Here is a 20,230-nt window from a genome sequence, read left to right as displayed (position 1 = left end):
AGGTATTGATCGAGGCAAAGAAATGACATTTTCTCAGAACTCAGAGCATTCTCCCAAAACGGAGGACAACATACACATACATGTAATTGACAATTTATTCATCCCACTGGCTGCTCTTATTTCAGTCCGACACACTTGAGCAACCAGTACGCACTGATGCCAAGTCAAACCATTTTAGGCAGCTGTGGGGAGGCAGTGCGTTGTCACTGAGGGAGCCGGACAACGCCAGACACCTCCCAAGTCCACGAGGAGCAAAGCGGCGGGACCAGGTGGGGCAGCAGTCCCTGGCGAAGGTCTGAGCTACCAGAAGTTTCTGCAACCTGAGGCCGTGTAGCTTTTAATAACCACATCATCGCTCATTAATAACAACTCAGACTATCATTAAAGGTTTGAGGCTTTGCCCAGAGTTATAACCAAAACTGCCATGGGTAAAGGCCTTTAAATTTCACCTTGTATTTGCCCAGTTAGGCAGAAGCAGTGGGCTTTCTGGGTCCTGACCAAGGCCAACAGGAGACAACCCCCAGGACAGGCAGAGTTCACCGCTCGGCCTCTTGACTTGGGCTTGACCGTGTGACTTGCGTTATCAATACGATAACATAGAAGCAGCAGTGCAGAGGCCTCTGGGTCTCCACCTGCACCCACTGCCTCTCCCCTGGTCATGAGAAGAGCTTCCCTGGGCTGCCGCTGTCTGTAAGGCTGGACTTAGAATGCACTCGGGTGGAGCAGGCTTGAGGCCAGACCTCAGCGAGAGGCCAAGCCTAGCTGGACCCAGGCTGGAAACAGACACCCAGCTGAACCCAGCCTGGATCAGCCACTCCCCCTGCCCTCCAATGTGCGTTGGCCCAACCAAGGTCAGCAGAGCTGCCCAGCTGAGCCCAGCCCAGATCAGCCAAGCCCCAGCCAACCTTCACTGCAGGAGCTACATAGACGCTTATTATTAGTTTTTCCACTGCATCTGGGGGCAGTTTGTTGCACAGGAAGAGTTGAGATGCAGAGAACCAAGGGGAAGTTCAGCAAGCCAGGGGAATCCTGCACAATAGGTTCTCCTTCCTTCCTTCCCTGGACAAATGGGGGCAACTTATAGGATATAATTATGAAATTCACAATTGCTTCAAAAGGTCCCCATGATTTCGCTAGGAACACCCCAGCTTCCGTGTCCCTTGGTGAGACAATTCCCAGATGCCCCCTACATGGTCTGTCACAGGTCCCCAGTGGGACTGAGCCCCGGTCACCCACAGCAGTCACCTGCTCAGGCCCCACCCTGAATGGCCTCTCCCCCTTCCCTGCCCCAGCTGCACCCCCTTATGCCCTTCTGTACTGCCCATAGAAACTGCCCATAGAAACCCTTGCACCTGAATTTTCGACTCAAACTAAGACATGGCTCATTTTACAAATAATATCAAGCACTTGAATGTGCCAGGCATCATGACACACAGGTGACTTCACCTCTCTGTACCTCAGTTTCCTCATCTGTAAAATGGGGACAAAACCAGTGCCCCTCAGGGCTGTTGTGAGAAAAGAAAGCGTAACGTGCCTAGAACAGGACCTGGCTTGTGGCAAAGCCTTTAATAAATGCTACTATTTTCAAGCAATTCCTGCTTCTCCTTATTACCGTCGGGCTTCCAAGCTGCATCCGCCTATTGGAAAGAATGGGTAGGACTGAGGAAAAGAAAAAGGAAAAAAAAGAGAATGAAGAAGAAGGAACACATTCCATCCTCATGAAACCACTTGAAAAGTCTCAGCCAGCTGATGGCAGCACTGACTTTAACTAAACCACGAGCAGGGCCATAAATGAGCATCCTCCATTGACTATATTTGGTTCAGGGCGTTCTTGTGCATGGAGAGCAGGGGAAGCCTGAGAACCAGAGATGGTACAAGAGCGGCGTCCGGGGGGAGATGCCAGCGGGGTCCCGCTCCTCGGAGCACGTGGCTGAGGCGCATGAGCCCTTCCCAGAGGAACTGGGAGGAACCGAGTGAGGAATATTTCAAACGGACTCAGCAGCGGCCCGAGGACTTGGGCAGAGGACCAGGCTTGCCCAGCCCCCACCAGAGCATTCCCAGGGCTGCTGTGAAGCAGGGTGCTCAGACCCAGCCTCGGGGGTGGGGTGGGGGCTCAGGACTCTGCCAGGGGAGGAGGCTGGAGATTCCCCATCCTGATTACCCAGGGCTCCTGATGACCTGGGGGAGGGCGGGGTTTCCCCCAGGTAGCTGCTTCTTGCTGCTGCTGAATTCTCTAGGGTGACACCTTCCTAAGCACAGTCCTCAGACCTCAGACCTCCTTCCAAGCAGCAGCCGGGGAGGGGAAGGGATGACACCCCGCTGTCCTGATTACACCTGGCTGGGCAGCCGTTTCTGTCTGACCTGCAGGCCATGTACCGTGGAACCCAAAGCATAGCCCAGCTTCGAACCCTGCTCTGGCCACCGCCCACCTGTGTGATCCAGGCAAGTTGCTGAACCTCTCAGCACTCGGTTTCCCCATCTGTAAAGCGATGATAACTCAGTCTCAGCCTTCTAGGGCCACTGTGACAAAGAGATGCAAAACAGATGTCAGGAGGCTGGGGCCCGGCGGTGCAAGGTGAAGCCTCCCTGAAATGCCATGGCAAAAGGGATGCAGCAGACAGACGATTCGACCCTTCCCCCCCCCCCCCAGCAAACAAACCCATCAGACGAACAGATGCACTTGAAGCCTCAGGGGCCGGAAGCAGGCGGCACTGAGGCTGCCCCCGGGTTGTTGGATTCCGCGCAGGGCGCCTTCTGCTAACTCAGACGTGAAGGCGGCTCCTTACTCTTCACCTGTGATCTGCTGCCACCCCCAGCAGACAGAGGGAGAGAAAACTGCAGCAAAGGAAAAGAAACCCTCTTTGCGACCAACTATCCACCCTGTGCTCTGCCTCTATCTCCCCTCCCCCCGACCTGTCTCAACACCCCCTTTTCCAGACTTGGGAGCTGGAGAACTGGGGGGAGGTGTGGCACCCAGGGCTCTTCTCTTCTGTGTCCATCTCAGCCTCTCCTGCTAGCCTCTCCTCTCAATCCAGTCCCATTTTCTCATAAGTTATAAAGCACATAAGGAGTTTCATTTCCACCACCTGCACTGTAGCGCTGCCAGTGTCCCCCGCGCAATGCCGCATCTCACTGGGTGTGTGCGTTTCCGCGGTGGCCACAGTCCTCCACCCTCTCTGCGAGCCTGCCCCTTGCAGGCTTTGCAAACCCTGCCACCAAGGGCTGGAGCCTACTGCTCATGTCTCGGATCTCAAGTGTCCTGTGACTTGCTCTGGCCAACAGAAAGCGGCAGAAGTAGCCCTGTGTCCCTCTCGAGCCCCAGCCTCAAGAAGCCATGCACGTGCGTCCTCTTGGGAGTCCTGCTGGGGGGAGGGGAGCGGAGCAGAGGTGGGTCACCTGGGCCGAGGCTTCCTCCACCTGTCAGCTCCCAGCCAACCAGTTAGCCCGGAAAACCCAGCTAGACCAGCTGACCCAGGTGGCCTGAACTTCCCACCTGCAGAATCGTGAACTAAATCCATGACGATTATTTGAAGCTACTAAGTTTTGGGGGTTTGTTAGACGGCAAAAGCTGACAGATAGATTAGGCACTAAAAAAAGATGGGATTTAAACTTGCCTAACGTTTTGCATGCATTCATTTCTCCTTCTTAAAAAACAAAATCCTCGGGGCTTCCCTGGCGGCCCAGTGGTTGGGACTCGGTGCTTTCACTGTCATGGCCAGGGTTTGATCCCTGGCCATGGAACTAGGAACTAGGAACTAGGAACTAGGATCCCAGAGGCCAAAATAAAAGAAACAAATAGCCTCATATTCTGGTCCTGCAGATCTTCCACCTACTGAGCATAGGATCCAGTGTTGGACACTGGACAACGTAGAGAGAAGAGCTGTCCCCAGTTCTGGAGCAGCTGCAATGCCACGCAGACATGGAACTAAATTCAAGTTGAAATACACAAGGCCACCGATACTATGAGCAAAGGTCGACCGCGATGAGTGTGGACGTTACATGTCACATATCAACATTCATACCAAAGTCAATTCTCCAACGCTGCACATCTGAAAATATCTTCCACTTGAGTAACAACCCACCGAGAAATATTGTCTCAGAGCTCTGCCAGTTCCTGTTATTGTTTAGTTTACTGTTGCCTTTTGTGGAAGTTCTTTGTTTATAAAAGTGAAACCCAAAGATGTTTTATCTAACAGGAGAAACAGAGGAAATGACAAAGAAACCTTGACCTCAAAAGACAAATCTTTAGCACCAAGATAAGACTTCAGTATTTATACCTGGAATTTTGCACTTCCTTATATGCTACCATCATCCTTCTCGAGAAAATTCACACTTAACGGCTCTTTGGTATTTATTTAACTTGCATTTATTCACTGTCTACTACAGGTTAGAGTCTGTGCTAAAAACTGAATAGGAGACACAGGCCAGGCTCTGGCCTCACGGAGCCTGAAGTCAAACAGGGATGACACAGAAACATGATTATTACTTCACATGATCTGAATCTCGTGTAACACGAGCAGATACCACGAATCTAAGCTCTGGGAGGGAAAGCAGGCAGCTTCCCGAGAGGACTGTATGTTTAAGGCAGGATCCCAGGGTTTAACTAGGATTCAAATTAAGGAAAGAGAGTCAGAGCCAACTATGTAAAGCTAGTTCTCCAAAGCTGTATTCTCTGGACCTCCTATTCCAAATGGTTCGCCTTCTCTGAGAGGGCTGTGTTTGAGGGGCAGCAAAGGCCCCAGCTCCCAGTCCAGAAGGAACGGGCCCTGGGGTAGGGGGGGATCTCACAAGCTGGGGATCAGGGAGCCCTGGGTTCCAATCCCAGCTCCTCGTGTGGCCTTGGGTGAGTCACTTCATCTGACTTGGCCTCCCTCCTCTTATTTGTAAATCTGTGTAATGAATGACATCTACCTTCAACGGTGTCGTGGTGGGTTTAAATGAGAGAGCACCAAGCAGTGACGATGTTTATCCTCTCCTGAATCTGCTGTGGGGACAGGGCTCCGCGGGGACAGTTCACTTTGTCCTCACTCCACTCGTTAGTGGTGGGGCAGCTCCAAGGCTGGGGCCTGGCGCCATCAGAGTCTCCCTCACGTGTCAATGGGGCCCTGGAGGGGCTGTCGGCTGGAACCCCTACTCGGGGCCTTTCCACGGGGCCCAGCTGGTCTCACAGGCAGCCCTGCCCGGAGCGTTGAGCGCCGGCTGGGAGCCCCGTACGCTTTGCTGATCTCCGCTTTGAGGTCACTCAGTGTCATCTCTGCCGCCTTCCCTGTGCAGGTGGTTGCCGAGTCCCACCCAGACTCAAGAGGAGGGAAAGCAGACCTCCCAGCTTGAGGGGACCCGGCGAGGTTCTGGAAGAGCAGCGATACCACGGTGGCCATTTAGGGAAACTATGATCCGCCACGGTGACCTATGCTGACGTCCCTCTGGTGCTAAGTCCCTTTCATACAGAGATCTATGATTCCATGAAAAAAAAAAAAAGATGAAAAGCGGGCATGGGGAGAAAGGCAAGCGGGGGATGTATGAGGAAGAGGAAGAGGCTTTTCCCTTGGGATGGGGCCACCATCAGGACCATATGCTCTCAGTAATCAACCAGGTTCCTTGCGCTCCCTGGTGGCCCAGCTCTAAGATGAGAACGAAATGAATTAATGCATTAAAGCACCGGGGCCTGCCACGCAGTTGGCACTCCATAAAGGTGCACGGTTAGTTTACGCTCTGGGGCTCTTGAGCTGTCCTCATCTTGGTTGGGCCCTGCAGCCACTGCATGATAACAGAATCCCTTAGGTACCAGGAAACAGGTAAGCATCCTCCCTGATCCTCTGTCAGAGAGAGGTCACATCCACAGCAGCACACCAAGCCAGAGCACACCATATCCCTGCACACTGAGGAACTTGGAAACCAGAGTCCAGGCCATGGCGCACTGGGCTTCAGTCGTCACTTACCCTTCACGCCAGCATCTCTCACTCCAGCCCCCACCTGCCCAGCATCCTGGAGGGCTTGAACTGTTATCTTCTCCGGCGGAAGCTCAAAAGTCCACAAGTCCTTTATCCATCTACAACACACAGAATTGGCCACTTAGCATTTGTACGCATTTTTTAAATGCCATGAAAACCACACGGGGACTTGCCCTTCACCTGGCTGGGAGGGGGTGCTGAGAGGTGAGGGCACAGTCATCCTTGGTGTCTGCATGGGGTCGGTTCCAGGACCTGTGGATACCAAAACCCACGACGTCCAAGTTCCTTATTATTAAGCTCCATGCCTTGGGCTGGGTTACTCAATAAATATTTATATTTGACTGTCCTCGGAGGCCTTTAGTCAAATGCTAACAATCGTTCTCCCCTTTGCTAACACATTGGTGGCTGTGAAGTTTCTTCTCCCAATTAAAAAATTTTTTTTAATTAAAAAAATTTTTTATCTTCACTTTCCAAGGTTCCATGTCTTTTCTCCTGGTTCTCATATCTGGGAAATTTAGAAGCCAGCCTTTCCTTCATCAAGAATAGCATGCTTCGGGCTTCCCTGGTGGCGCAGTGGTTGAGAGTCCGCCTGCCGATGCAGGGGACACGGGTTCGTGTCCTGGTCCGGGAGGATCCCACATGCCGCGGAGCGGCTGGGCCCGTGAGCCATGGCCGCTGAGCCTGTGCGTCTGGAGCCTGCGCTCCGCAACGGGAGAGGCCACAGCAGTGAGAGGCCCACGTACCGAAAGAAAAAAAAAAAAAATAGCATGCCTGCGGGGGGATGAATTGGGAGATTGGGACTGACATATATACACTACTGTATGTAAAACAGATAACTAATGAGAACCTGCTGTATAGCACACAGAATGATGCTACTCAGTGCTCTGTGGTGACCTAAATGGGAAGGAAATCTAAAAAAGAGTGGCTATATGTGTACGTATAGCTGATTCACTTTGCTGTACAGAGGAAACTAACACAACATTGTAAAGCAACTATACTCCAATAAAAATAAAACAAATAAAAAAATAAAAACGGAGGTGTACGTAGTACGTGAATACAATCGGCCTCCATATTGGAAGTTCCGCATCTGCAGATTCAACCTCCTCGGACAGAAATTTCGAGAAATTGAACCCACGGATGTGGAGGGCAGACTGTTACCTCAAAGGGTCTTTTCTGGGCATCCCTGGTGGCGCAGTGGTTGAGAGTCCGCCTGCCAATGCAGGGGACACGGGTTCGTGCCCCGGTCCGGGAAGATCCCACATGCCGCGGAGCGGCTGGGCCCGCGAGCCATGGCCGCTGAGCCTGTGCGTCCGGAGCCTGTGCTCCGCAGCGGGAGAGGCCACAGCAGTGAGAGGCCCGCGTACCGCAGAAAAAGAAAAAAAAAAAAAAAAAAAGGGTCTTTTCTTCCTATTTTGATCCCTATTCCCACCTCTGGGCCAGGTAACGCAAGAAGGGACTTGCTTTACCAGAACGTTCTCTACACCCCTATGCCAATGCTCAGATTTCTAAAACTCCAAATAGTCTTCCACGTTAAAAAAGGAACTAATCAGCAAGGATGCTGTCTTCGCCATGAATTCAGTGACAGTTTGTTCCTTTAGCCCTTGCATGACCTCAGCTCCAACAATGTGAACAGTCCTGAAATCTTCAAGCCTAGGACTTGGAGATGGTACAGAATATGAAATTCCCAAATGATTCCATTTCTTTTTCTTTTCTCCTAACAACACCCTCCACCTTTTCAGAATTACCTAAGTGCATGAATGCAGTCATCTTGCTTACAAACAAACAGAAAACAAAACATAAATGCTAGATCAATGCTCAAGTTTCCTTTAGCCATCTAAATGTCCACTGACAGAGGAATGGATAAAGAAGATGTGGTACATAACTACAATGGAACATCACTCAAGTCATAAAAAAGAATGAAATCATGCCATTTGCAGCAACATGGAAGGACCTAGAGATTATCATACCAAGTGAAGTAAGTCAGACAGAGAAGACAAATATGATATGACCTCACTTATTTGTGGAATCTAAACTATGATACAAATGCACTTATTTACAAAACAGACTCACAGACTTTGAAAACAAACTTGTGGTTACCAAAGTGGGGGAGGGAAAAATTAGGAGTTTGGGATTAACATACACACACTACCACATACAAAACAGATAATCAACAAGGACCTACTGTATAGCACAGGGAACTCTACTCAATATTCCGTAATAACCTATAAGGGAAAAGAATCTGAAAAAGAATAGATACATGTATATGTATAACTGATTCACTTTGCTGTGCACCTAAAACTAACACAACATTGTAAATCAACTATACTCCAATATAAAATAAAAATTAAATTAAAAAAAGCTCAAGTTTCCTTTGACTGTCACCACTAATGCCTGCAGCCTGCATCCTTGGCACACATGGACACTGTCAGAACTTGGAAGGATATCTTTCCAGATCAATTCTGTGCAAACATTTACTCTCTCTCTCTCTCTCTCTCTCACACACACACACACACACACACGTGTTTCTTTTCTAAATAAATATTTGTGTCGTCCTGCACATTGCTTATTCCATTCTCAGGATGTCTTATCAGGGATCCTACAACAGTATAAAAGGATGAACTCATCCTTTTTTTTTAAACTCTTTCATCAATATTTCATAGTCTCACTGCTCTGCCAGGCTGTGTAACTGGACGCTGACCTCCTTGCCAGCACCTCCCCTGGTACCCTCCCTAGCACAGGCACACACACCCCCTCCATCATTCCCTGGGTTCACATTTTCTGGCCTGGAATAGCCTCCCTGCCCTCTCCATGTACTTAAGACTCAGCTCTAAGGCCTGGAGGCAACATATTTGATCTTGAATCCCAGTTGAATCTCTCAGACAAGTTACTTAATTGTTACTTACTTGGGTTCCTTCTGTGTAAAGTGGGGTGATTGTAATAGCACCTGCCTCAAAGGGTTGTTCTAAGGGTCAAGTAAAATAACCATGGAAAGCACAGGCCCATTTCAGGTTACTTAGCAAATGCTTAATAAATGTTAACCGCCACCCACCATAACCAACATCAGTCGCTGTCATCATCATCCTCACCTTTTTTTTTTTGATAATAATTTAAATCCCACTTTCCTCCTTAATTCAGATTTTCCTCGGAACCCCTATTTCACGTGTAGATAGGGCTACTGAAAAATAATCCCAATAAGCTTCAAGCTCCATTTACATCACTTATAAAGTCTCCTCTTTTTAAAAGTTATTTTCTTTTTTCATGGAAAGGCATTTTATTATAAATATAGCAGTGTGTACATGTCAATCCCAAACTCCCAATCCATCCTTCCCCCACCCCTCCCCCCTGGCAACCATAAGTTTGTTCTCTATGTCTGTGAGTCTGTTTCTGTTTTGTAAATAATTTCATTTGTATTATTATTATTTTTTTTAGGTTTCACATATAAGGATATCATATATTTGTCTTTCTCTGTCTGACTTACTTCACTTGGTATTATAATCTCCAGGTCCATCCACATTGCTGCAAATGACATTGTTTCATTGTTTTTTATACTGAGTCATATTCCGTTGTATATATGTACCACGTCTTTATCCATTCATCTGCTGATGGGCATTTAGGTTGCTTCCACGTCTTGGCTATTGTAAATAGTGCTGCAATGAACATTGGGGTGCAGGTATCTTTTCGAATTAGAGTTTTCATCTTGTCCGGATACATGCCCAGGAGTGGGATTGCTGGATCATATAGTAGTTCTATTTTTAGTTTTCTGAGGAACCTCCATACTGTTCTCCATAGTGGCTGCACCAAATTACATTCCCGTCAACCGTGTAGGAGGGTTCCCTTTTTTCCACACCCTCTCCAGCATTTATTGTTTGTAGGTTTTTTGATGATGGCCATTCTGACTGGTGTGAGGTGATACCTTACTGTAGTTTTGATTTGCATTTCTCTAATAATTAGCGATGTTGAGCATCTTTTCAAGTACCTCTTGGCCATCTGTATGTCTTCTCTGGAGAAATGTCTCTGTAGGTCTTCTGCCCATTTTTTGATTGGGTTGATTGGTTTTTTTTGATAGTGAGCTGTTTGTAAATTTTGGAGACTAATCCCTTGTCAGTTGCATCGTTTGCAAATATTGATATTTTCTTCCATTCTGTGGGTTGTCTTTTCATTTTGTTTATGGTTTCCTTTGCTGTGCAGAAGCTTTTGAGTTTAATTAGGTCCCATTTGTTTATTTTTGTTTTTATTTCCGTTACACTACACAACGTCTTCTGATCTTTGCTAATAGATCAATAAGAGGTCGGGTTAATTTACTGGCCACTGTATCCAGGTGGGCTGCACAGTCACACAGAGCAAAGGGGCCCAGCGAGGAAAGGAAGCTTATCCTTTCAAGGCACAAAAAATCCACTGCTTTCTCCATTATATTGTTTCTATTATATTAATTAAGTATAGACAAATAAAATAACTAGGTATCAATACCTTATTCTCATGAGCTTGTACACTTATAAAACCAAGCACAATGACAAATTATATAAGAACAAGAATGTAACCAATACGATTAGAAGTAACAAGATTAATTTAATGTAAGAGATGATGTTGTTTTGCTGAAACTCGTCCCTTGTGACGGGAGTATAGTGGAGTTGCATCTTCTGTGAGGGAAGGGCTAACGGAAGAGAATCAGTCAAGGGTCACCCTCCAAGGTAAGCTGCTGTATGGAGGCACCCACACACAGACCACCTGGGGAAATCGCAGACTCCGAGGGGAAGAGCAGGTGAAACTGCTCACACGATTCAAATGATACCAACCTCTCTTCCACTCTCTGTGTTCTCCTCACCCCAACCCACGTGTCTCTGCCTGAACCTCTGTGAACTTCATCCACTTGCCCCACTAGACTGCACTTGCCTTCACCTGGGGCAAAGCATCTATGCCCTCAGCCCCCCTGTTCCCTCCTCCCACCCTCCAACAATTCCAGTCTGTGGGAAGACTTGGCCCCAAGGCAAATTAAAGAAACACAAACCAGAGGCAGGACTGAAGTTACCTGGCTACAAGGCTCAAACCCTGCCAGGGTCGCACCCCTGGCTGCACAGCTAAGAAGGTTTACGCAACAAAGCAAGCCTCATGGCCAGGTCACACCTGAAATCAATTACAGCAGAATTTCTGGGGGTGGACCCTCACAGTCTTAATTTTCAAAGCCCATTGGGTGATTCCAGTGTTGAGTGAAGGTTGAGAACCAGTGATCTAGTGATTAATGGCTTTCAATCTCTTTGGACATCTGCCCACAGTAATACAGTTCACATCATGACCCAGACCTACACGCACACATACAGCACAGAAACAAACATTTTATAAGACAGTACCTAACCCTTACATCCTGATGTTTTCCAGTCCATTCACTTTTACTGAAAGCAATGCCGGACATGCCTATTAAAGAGTCATAAGCCACTAGTCCACTAGAAGTTATGACCCATAGTTTGATAAACATTGCCTTAGATGACCCAGAATATAGTTAGATGAATTATGAACCATTATCCTTAAAATAAAAACACACTTCAAACATTCCCAAAGAGGATATATGAATCCCTGAGCATAAGTCCACACTTACAGATGCCCATTTTGAAAATCTTCATTATACTCCAATCTCTCATTTGACAAAACAGGAAAGGCCAAACTTGTATGTCTGTCCACTCAGTGTGCACGTATGTCTGTGTATGTTCTGCTTTGCCCACTACCCATGATTTCACAACTATATTATCAGGCAGCGTTTGGTCTACTTGAAATATCCTGAAATTATTACATTGTGGACCCCAAAGCTTAGAGCTTAATTACACTGTTTCAATGTGTGCAGAGGTGCTGGTCTTAAGTTTTCCTTTGTCCATACACCCTGGTGCATCGCACGGTATGGAGCATGAAGTAGGCATTTGCATTAATACCTGTTGACTGAGTTTTAGCATTCTGGCATAGATTTCCAACGTGGATTTAACAAAATAGTGTACTAGGGAGGCTGATAAACCTATCTGGCCTTACCGAAAAGGGGGTTTGCTATCCCCAGCCATATCTCAATAGTTACCGTGCTCCTAACATCAGGCTATAGTTGTAGGTATCCGGTGCTCTTGCCACACAAGCAAATTATAATTCAATGTTGCTTCCAGCACCCATTTTTCACTAATGTCGCTGCATGTTGAAATATTTTAATACATTGTATTAAATAAAATATATTATTAAAATTCATTTTACCTATTTCTTTCAACATTTTTTAATGTAACTCCTAGAAAATTTAGAATATGTGGCTCACATTATATTTCTACTGGACAGCATTTCTCTGTGGAACAGCCCTCAAAGTCTTATGGGCTCCTAGTACTACTGTCTCCTATGCCTTGGTTGGTGTACTTGCTGTATTCTAAACACACACACACACACACACACACACACACAAAGACACAAACACACACACACACAAAGACACATACATACAAAGACGCACAGATGTACTCAAAGACACACACACAAACACACATACATATAAATACACACAGACGTACACAAAGACACACAAAGACACAGACACACACACAGACACACACAAAGACACATACAAAGACACAGACACACAAAGACACACACACAGAGACACAGACAGACACACATATACAAAGACACACACACATACAAAGACACAGAAACACACACACAAAGACACACACACACAAAGACACATACATATAAATACACGTACATATAAATACACACAGATGTACACAAAGACACACACAAAGACACACACAAAGACACACACACACAGACACACACACACAAAGACAGACATAGACACACACAAAGACACATACAAAGACACAGACACACAAAGACACAGACACACACACACACACAAAGACACACACACAAAGAGACACACACACACGCACACATGCACACAGGAGGATGCTCAGCCTGAAACCCCTCACCCTCTGCTGCCACCTCCTGCTCCAATCCAGGCTTTCCTTTAAGATCCATCTCAAAGTACAGCAGGCCACCGCGGCGCCGGACTGACGGCACGCCAGGCACTACGCCAATTGCTTTCCCCCGACGCCCTTACACCATCACAGCAGCCTCATGAGGCAAGCAGCATTAGAGTCTCAACTGAAAGCAGGACAAAGTGAAGTGAGCTGCTTAGCACCATGAGCTGGTCATGGCAAAACCCAGATCTGTCCCCACTGTCCCCACCTTTAACCCCCGTGGTGGCCCCTGCCCCCTCCCCAAGTCTGCTCTGGGTCCCATGCATCATGTGTCCCTCACTCCTTTGAAGTCTCACTGAACTTGGTTAATACATCTCTGTTTACATGCCTTTCCACAGCGTGGATTACTATGTTGTACTGTCATGATCTTGATCTTGTTTGACCCACACAATTTCCTCTCAAGACCAGGATGAACTCTGCTCTTGCTTAAGTCTTCGTGGAACACGGCACTTTGGGACCTCAGTCAGTGTTTGACTAAAATACAGCATATTATATATTTGAATGTCCTCCTCTCACCACCTTTTACAAATAATAAACTTTGGCTGTTGAAAAGGGAATTGGGGAAATTGGTGTGGACGCCCGCTGCCGACAGGCGGAACCTAAAAGGGGCGGCAAAGGAGAGCAGCTGGGCGTCTAAGGTCCCCTCCGGCAGGGCCACCTGTGAGGACCTTCTTAGTTTCTCTCGTTCACCTCATGCTGTCAGGTTGACCCTGTCCTTGACCTTGCCCCTAGAGGGCATCCTGACCCCCACCTACCCAACCACAGAAAACTGCCTGAGAAGAAACTGATGGGGGAGGGAAGGAAGGAAATATGTAAGGAATTAGGAGAGTAATTACGGGTATTTCCAACACAGGAACATTTCTGGTAAGTCTAGAAGACTCTAACCTTTAGCTATTTTATTGTCTGAGTGGGCACAAAAAAAAGTCAGAATGCAGACCCATAGTCATACAGATAGATAAATCATTCCAAATGCCGGCTTTGCATGAGAATAGGAACATTTCCCAAAACACATCTTCTGTTAACAGTTCTAGGAACATTTATCCCAAGAAATAATTTACTTTTTGGTAATATTAATAGAAGTTACAATACCTATGAAATAAGAATTCAAATTAGCTATATATGTTCTATTCCCTTTCCAAAGACTTTTGGGCAATTGAGGAATTTTAGATTACTTCCGATTACTTTAAAATAGACCTGTTAGTTAACTTTCCTTATGCAAATTTTTCTCACTTCCAGGGGAGGGGCATACCTCCTCTCCTGGTGGGTCATCTCTTACTCTGATATGTTTTCTTTCAAAGGACAAATCAAGAATTTTGTTGCCCTTTGACAATCCAAACCTTAGCACTGTACTAACTCACTAAATTAGATTCTTTGACCTTTGCTTAAACGTGTACGATTAAATTAAATAAGATCTACAAGATTGTTTTAAAGAATTTTCTCGAATAAATAGGTTCACTATTATGGAAACGTCTTCTTAACTTCAGAAATGACCAGCATTTCTAGGAATGCAGATACATCCGTGGTAATTCTGCAACCATTCCTGTTTCTATTCTGCCAGTTAAGGAAAGGGCCAGCAGTTCATTTGTTTATTCACTTTAATAAATATTGGCTGGGTTTTGCTCAAGGTCTCAGCTGGACACTGCGGGGACACAGACAGGGCCCTGTTTTTAAATGTGAGCATCTGAAAGAGATGCAGAAGACGAGTGGAGTTTCAACGGGGGAGCGAGAGGAAAGGCATTTTAGAGAAAACCACTTGGCCAAAAGCAGGTGTGCCGAGGTCAAAGCATTAGAACACCAGTTGGCCTTGGGAGGCCTGGGGATGGGAGAGGACAGGCAGTCCAGGAAAGGGCCCGGACCAAGGGTGGGGCTTCCACTGTACAATGTAAACCTAGGGGAGCCCCCGAAGTCTGTGTCGGGGTGGGGTGCTGGAGGTGGAAGGGCCACTTAGGGCAGATAATGAAGACCTGAACCATGAACTACGACCTTGAACTAGGAAAGACGGTACCGGACATGAGAGCTGTTACAGAAGGCAACTGCTGTACGTGAGGAAGCTCCAAAAGGGCCCCCAAGAGGAAAAGGATGCCGTGAGAAGGAGCTGGTGCAGGCAGGTGACGATTATTATATTTTTAGATAAGCTGAGTCTAAGTGGAAAAGTCCAACACTAGTTGAAAAATTAACAGGAATAAATATGTATTTCTGTTTCAGCATAGAAGTCCCCTCCCCACAAACCCACATACACAGATAGAGAATCAAGGACAAGTGGTTAACAGCCGCCCTTGTGATCGACAAGGCCAGGGGTCAAGTTTCCTGTGTGGGAAGCAGGCATCCTGACCGCTGGCCTTATTAAAACTAGAGGAATTGAGTGGGTGTGTTTCACTTTTGGATGAGTTGAGTCTGAGGCTCCAGGGGCAGGCCGGCTGGGATCCAGAGCATGGCCACTGCACCATTAGGAATGAAATCTCGTTCCAGCCCTCTGTGTGAGGTCACTTCTCTCCATTGTGACCTAGGGCATTAGGCAAGTTGCTTACCACCAGCCAGCGTGGGAGCCACCCAACCTTGGGCTTCATCGGAAAGCTTGAGGATGGTACCCATGTTCTCAGTTGCTGCGTTTTTGGAGGTTTACCCCATTTGAGGACAAGGTAAACAGATCTCTCCAGCATTCTCTCCTATCAGTTACTTTTGCCAAAAGCAGTAGATATTTAAAGCTCTAAAACTACAAAAAAGAAAACCTGAAAAGAACTCAATTCTTTACCAGTAGAAAGGTCAGTTTGTAAGCTACATCTAGAGACGTTCCGGTTAAAAATTATCCAAAACAAAACCACTACAAAAGGTATTAGGCATAGTTACTCCTCCATCAAAACAGTCCTTATTTGTTTAGTCACTGAGGCCCCATTCATTCTAGATACCCGTCACTGCATAACAAATCCCCACAGGGGTCAGTGGCTTGAAACAGCCATCATTTTATTCTCTCTCTGGTTTCTGAGGGTCTGGAATTCAGGCAGGGCTTGGCTGGGTGGTTCCGGATGAGCGTCCTCAATGTGACTGCAGCCACAGAGAAAGGAGCTGGGGCTGGAATAAAGGGCGGGAGTGGGGGTGGGGGGCGGAGAGACAGCTGGCACAGGTGGAGAGCGGCAGGGCATCTTCTCTTACTTCTTGCAGGTTCAGACCATGCAGTCTCTTCCCATGGACCAGTCTGGGCTTCCTCACAGCGTGGCAGCCTCAGCATGGTCCAGAGAGCAAGGTGGAGAATGCATCACCTTTTCCAACTCATCCTCAGAAGTAAGGCAGTGTTATTTTTGCCACATTCTACTGGTTACAAGTGAGACTCAAACCTAGCCAGATTCAAAGGGAAGAGATGAGACTGTATCTCTTGTTGGGGTGTGGGGTGCGGGTGGGCAAAGAGAACATGTGACGACGGTGCGTCCATCGTTAGAGAAGTGAGCCTCCCCCAGTCTAAGGTTAGCTGTGTACGGCAGACGTCACATACAAGGAAACCATCGCCATTCTCATTTCTGAGGTACGTAAACCAGGCAAAGCATTTCTAAGCTGCTTGTCACACAGAGGAGGGGAAGAAACCATCATATCCTTGTGTTTTAGCCCCTTTGCAACTTTAAAGATAATACAACATGTGGAAGGTACTCTGTGAACTTGAAGTTGTCGTGATCGTTCAATGCAATTTGGAAACATCTCTGAAAAGTTTGTTATCTCTGAAATTCTTACATATTATCAAGGGAGATGACACTCTCCTTGGCAAGTTTTATCTTCTTGACAAATAGCACTTGACTTGCCCTTAGAAAGTATTTGGGTATTTCCTAGAGTCTCATGTAACAGAGAACTTGGAAGGTAAAAACCATCACCAAGACTGGCCTTATAAACTGTTTCTCATTGGATGAGACAGTAAGTACAGCTGTGGGCAAGGAATGCTTGCCTTGGGCTGCAGTTTAGGAAAGAAAGTGCAACACAGCAGGTGCCAGGTGATTGGTCAGTCTGCTGTCCTCGGAAGGGACGGTCCCAAGGACAACATTACCGTCTGCAAACTGAAGCTCACTTCTCCTCCTGGGTCCAGCCAACTCTCATTTCACATCTTCCTGGGTTTTGTCCATTTTAGTTCTGATTTTTTAAATCTTTGATTCAAGGTTGCCGTACATAAACATATATATATACACATACACAAATATATATATGACAAATATATGTACGACAACCTTGAATCAAAAACTTTTAAAAGAAAATGCTTATCTCAGGATATTTAATTAACTAATGTTGGAACACTGCCATTTTCTTCTGCTTTGGGGTATATATGTGTGTTTAGAGAGGGGTGAACATTTAACCCCTGAAACGTTTTGATTCTCAAACTCTTCTTTTCTTCTGATTGCAGCTCTGCGTGCATGTGGCCTGCGGCATTCTGTTCCTTTTATAATAGATTTTCTTTCCTGGACCGGCAGTGAGCTTGGACACAGACAAGGGACGGGGCCTGGGGTGGCTAACGAGGTTTCTTGATTCAAGCTCGCCCCCTGCTGTTGGTTTGGTGAAGTGCAGTTTCTTTATTGCGTAGTGCATTTCTTGGCGAGGGGGATTCTGATCTCTTTCATCTCTGCAGGACTCCTCCACTGTTCTTTCTCCACATCTTCTCCAAGGGGCAACCTTCCAAGGTTCCCCTTCTGTCTCGAAGCCTCGGGTCCCACACGCATTCCAGTATTTCCACCCAGGATGGGGCTTGTCTTTCTAGGGGTGATGTTTTCTGGGCTAGGTCACCACAGGCTTCCCAGACTCCTGTTCTTTTCTCCACATTTTCTCTGCTATCTCTGCCCACTGCTCCGGACAGGGGTGGGCTCCAGAGCTGCCTGGCTGGACTTGGGTGTTTATCTCATTAATCACAGGTAACTTGGAAGTTTGTAGAATTCTGTCTCCTTGAAATATGCACGGCATCTGTAAACAATGGTTTTCTTTGCTCTATTTGTCGATTTGGGTTATTTTTGGGGAAGTTACGCAAAGATATTTGGACCTAAGCAACCAGCATTCTATTGTAACTCAGAGCCCTATATGTCGAAAGCCATTTACTGCATTAAATAGGTCCGTTCTACCCAAACCTACATACTCTTCACAATACAAGAATGTCTCAGCGCAGCAGTATAGGTAACTTTTTAAACAAGGAACACTTTGTCATCACTAGCATGCTTTCACACACGCACCCACAGAACCAATTGTTTAAAAGACTTTCTGACAACTAAAGCAGACTGGAGCAAAAATTCTTAAATACCATCAGCTGTCACCAAAACATCCCAACTTGCCCCGACCAGATCAGCAGAGGGCAGAGCCCCTGACACCACCTGCCGCCCTGAATGAAACCTCAGGTAGCAGAAGTCATGGGGAAAGCCACATCCGGTTCCAAGCTGCCCTGGGATATTCAAGTTTCCGCCTAAATTCAGATAATCCTCAGGGTTGGAGGAGGGCGCTCCTGGCCTCGGTGCCAGCCCGGCTCAGACACACCCTGCAGGAGACGCTGTCCCCCCGGCACCGGAGGATGTCTGTGGCTGGGGGAGAGGAGGACAGGCCCTTCCCGGGGGCACAGCAGGCCTGAGGGCTGGGAATTGCCCCCCCTCCTGCCAAACAGCCCCCATTCAGGCCTGCTGGGAGCAGGCGTCGGAATCCTGGGCCCCCCCAGCGCTCACCCTCAGCAGGGTGACCGAGTCAGGTTGTCACCGACCTTGTCCGCAGGCTGATTTGACAGATCACACACCCTGGATCAGCTGCCTCCCAGCACCCCCGCTCCCCTCCCGGTGTTTCCTAGGGTCCCCGGCCCCAACATCCCCCTCCCCCGATGAGTCACACTCGGATCTCTGCTCAGGGCCTGCTTCTAGAGGCACCCGGAGTGAGGCAGCCTCCCGGGGGAGCCTCTCCTCCAGCCTCCCAGAGCCTCCAGTGGGACAGTCATCGCCCAGGTCAGAGCAAGGAAGGCGGCCCCAAACAGGGCGAGATGGACAGGGGTCGTGGATGCAACGCCCCCCGGTCTGGGAGGCTCCCGAGCTGGTCCCGATGGGAGTGCCGAGCAGAGTCTGGACCACTGGTGGGGCTGCGGCGGAGCATTTAAAGGGCGGGTGGTGAGGAGGACCCCCGGCTTTCTCTGACCCGGGCCTGCGGACACAGCAACGTCTCTGTAAATATTTGTGGAAGGGAGGAGTTCAGCGTGAGGGAACCACACTAACGTAAACCCTGTTCACCACGGAAGCCTCTTCCGGTCAGCACTCGAACAACAGGGGAACATTTGTTGTTTCTTGATGCAACAGAGAAATCAGGGCAGCAGGCTGAGCTGGAGTTGAATTTGACAGAATCCCTCCCGCTGCCACCGTGGGGCTCTGAAAACCCGACACCGACCCCCAGCATCCTCTCTGCGGCGAATTCTTGGGTGAGGTCGCATGTGCAAGGAGCTGTCATGTGTGGAGACGTGGACACGGCTCACGGGCGCCTCCCCAGCCCCTCACTCTGCCACAAGGCTGGCGGGTGCCCCACGTTCCCACCCCACCCATTAGAGGCAGGAGCTGGCGTCCCAGCATCCAGGTGTGCAGTGGAGCCCACGAAATACCACTGAGTGGCTGAGATCAATGCACCTGTTCACCAGGTAGGGCCCCCACCTTAGTGATTCAGACAAGGACAATCCGCCTGAGTCCTGTTTCAGAAGAGGCCATGCAAAGCTCACGTCCTACCCAGGAGCAAGGGAAGCATTTTGAACGCAGGAGAGAAAGATGAACATTTACACACAAGATCATCGCTGTTTTCAATTCTTGGAGAGATCAGTTCATCAAATCAACAGTTATTTTTAAATTTCATTATTTTACAATAATCAACACTTTTTTTTTTTTAAAGATGTTGGGGGTAGGAGTTTGTTAATTAATTTATTTATTTTTGCTGTGTTGGGTCTTCGTTTCTGTGCGATGGCTTTCTCTAGTTGCGGCGAGAGGGGGCCACTCTTCATCGCGGTGTGCAGGCCTCTCACTATCGCGGCCTCTCTTGTTGCGGAGCACAGGCCCCAGACGCGCAGGCTCAGTAGTTGTGGCTCACGGGCCTAGCTGCTCCCCGGCATGTGGGATCCTCCCAGACCAGGGCTCGAACCCGTGTCCCCTTTATTAGCAGGCAGAATTCTCAACCACTGCGCCACCAGGGAAGCCCAATCAACACTTTTTAATACACATTTCATGCCTGGCATGGGGTTAGATACTGGGCACACGGCCAGGAACAGGCAGGCTCCAGCTTGACCCTCCCCTCAAGGAGCTTTGTGAG

General features: G+C 47.9%; 1 protein-coding gene across 8 annotated transcripts in view; it reads right to left on the bottom strand.

Moving 5' to 3' along the window:
* RIN2 (Ras and Rab interactor 2) overlaps window positions 1–20,230 on the bottom strand; it is a 225,527-nt gene that overhangs the window by 178,331 nt on the left and 26,966 nt on the right. For 6 of the 8 annotated variants that reach the window (XM_067707365.1, XM_067707364.1, XM_067707356.1 and 3 more), the window contains exon 2: window positions 5,940–6,049. The exons of the other annotated variants lie outside the window; for them this stretch is intronic. The gene's annotated coding sequence lies outside the window, so the exon portion shown is untranslated. The remainder of the gene's footprint in view (window positions 1–5,939; window positions 6,050–20,230) is intronic. 8 annotated transcript variants of the gene reach the window in all.

The sequence above is a fragment of the Pseudorca crassidens genome, chromosome 15 (genome assembly GCF_039906515.1).
Source record: "Pseudorca crassidens isolate mPseCra1 chromosome 15, mPseCra1.hap1, whole genome shotgun sequence".
Classification (NCBI taxonomy): domain Eukaryota; kingdom Metazoa; phylum Chordata; class Mammalia; order Artiodactyla; family Delphinidae; genus Pseudorca; species Pseudorca crassidens.
This window is presented reverse-complemented; position numbering and strand designations above follow the sequence as displayed.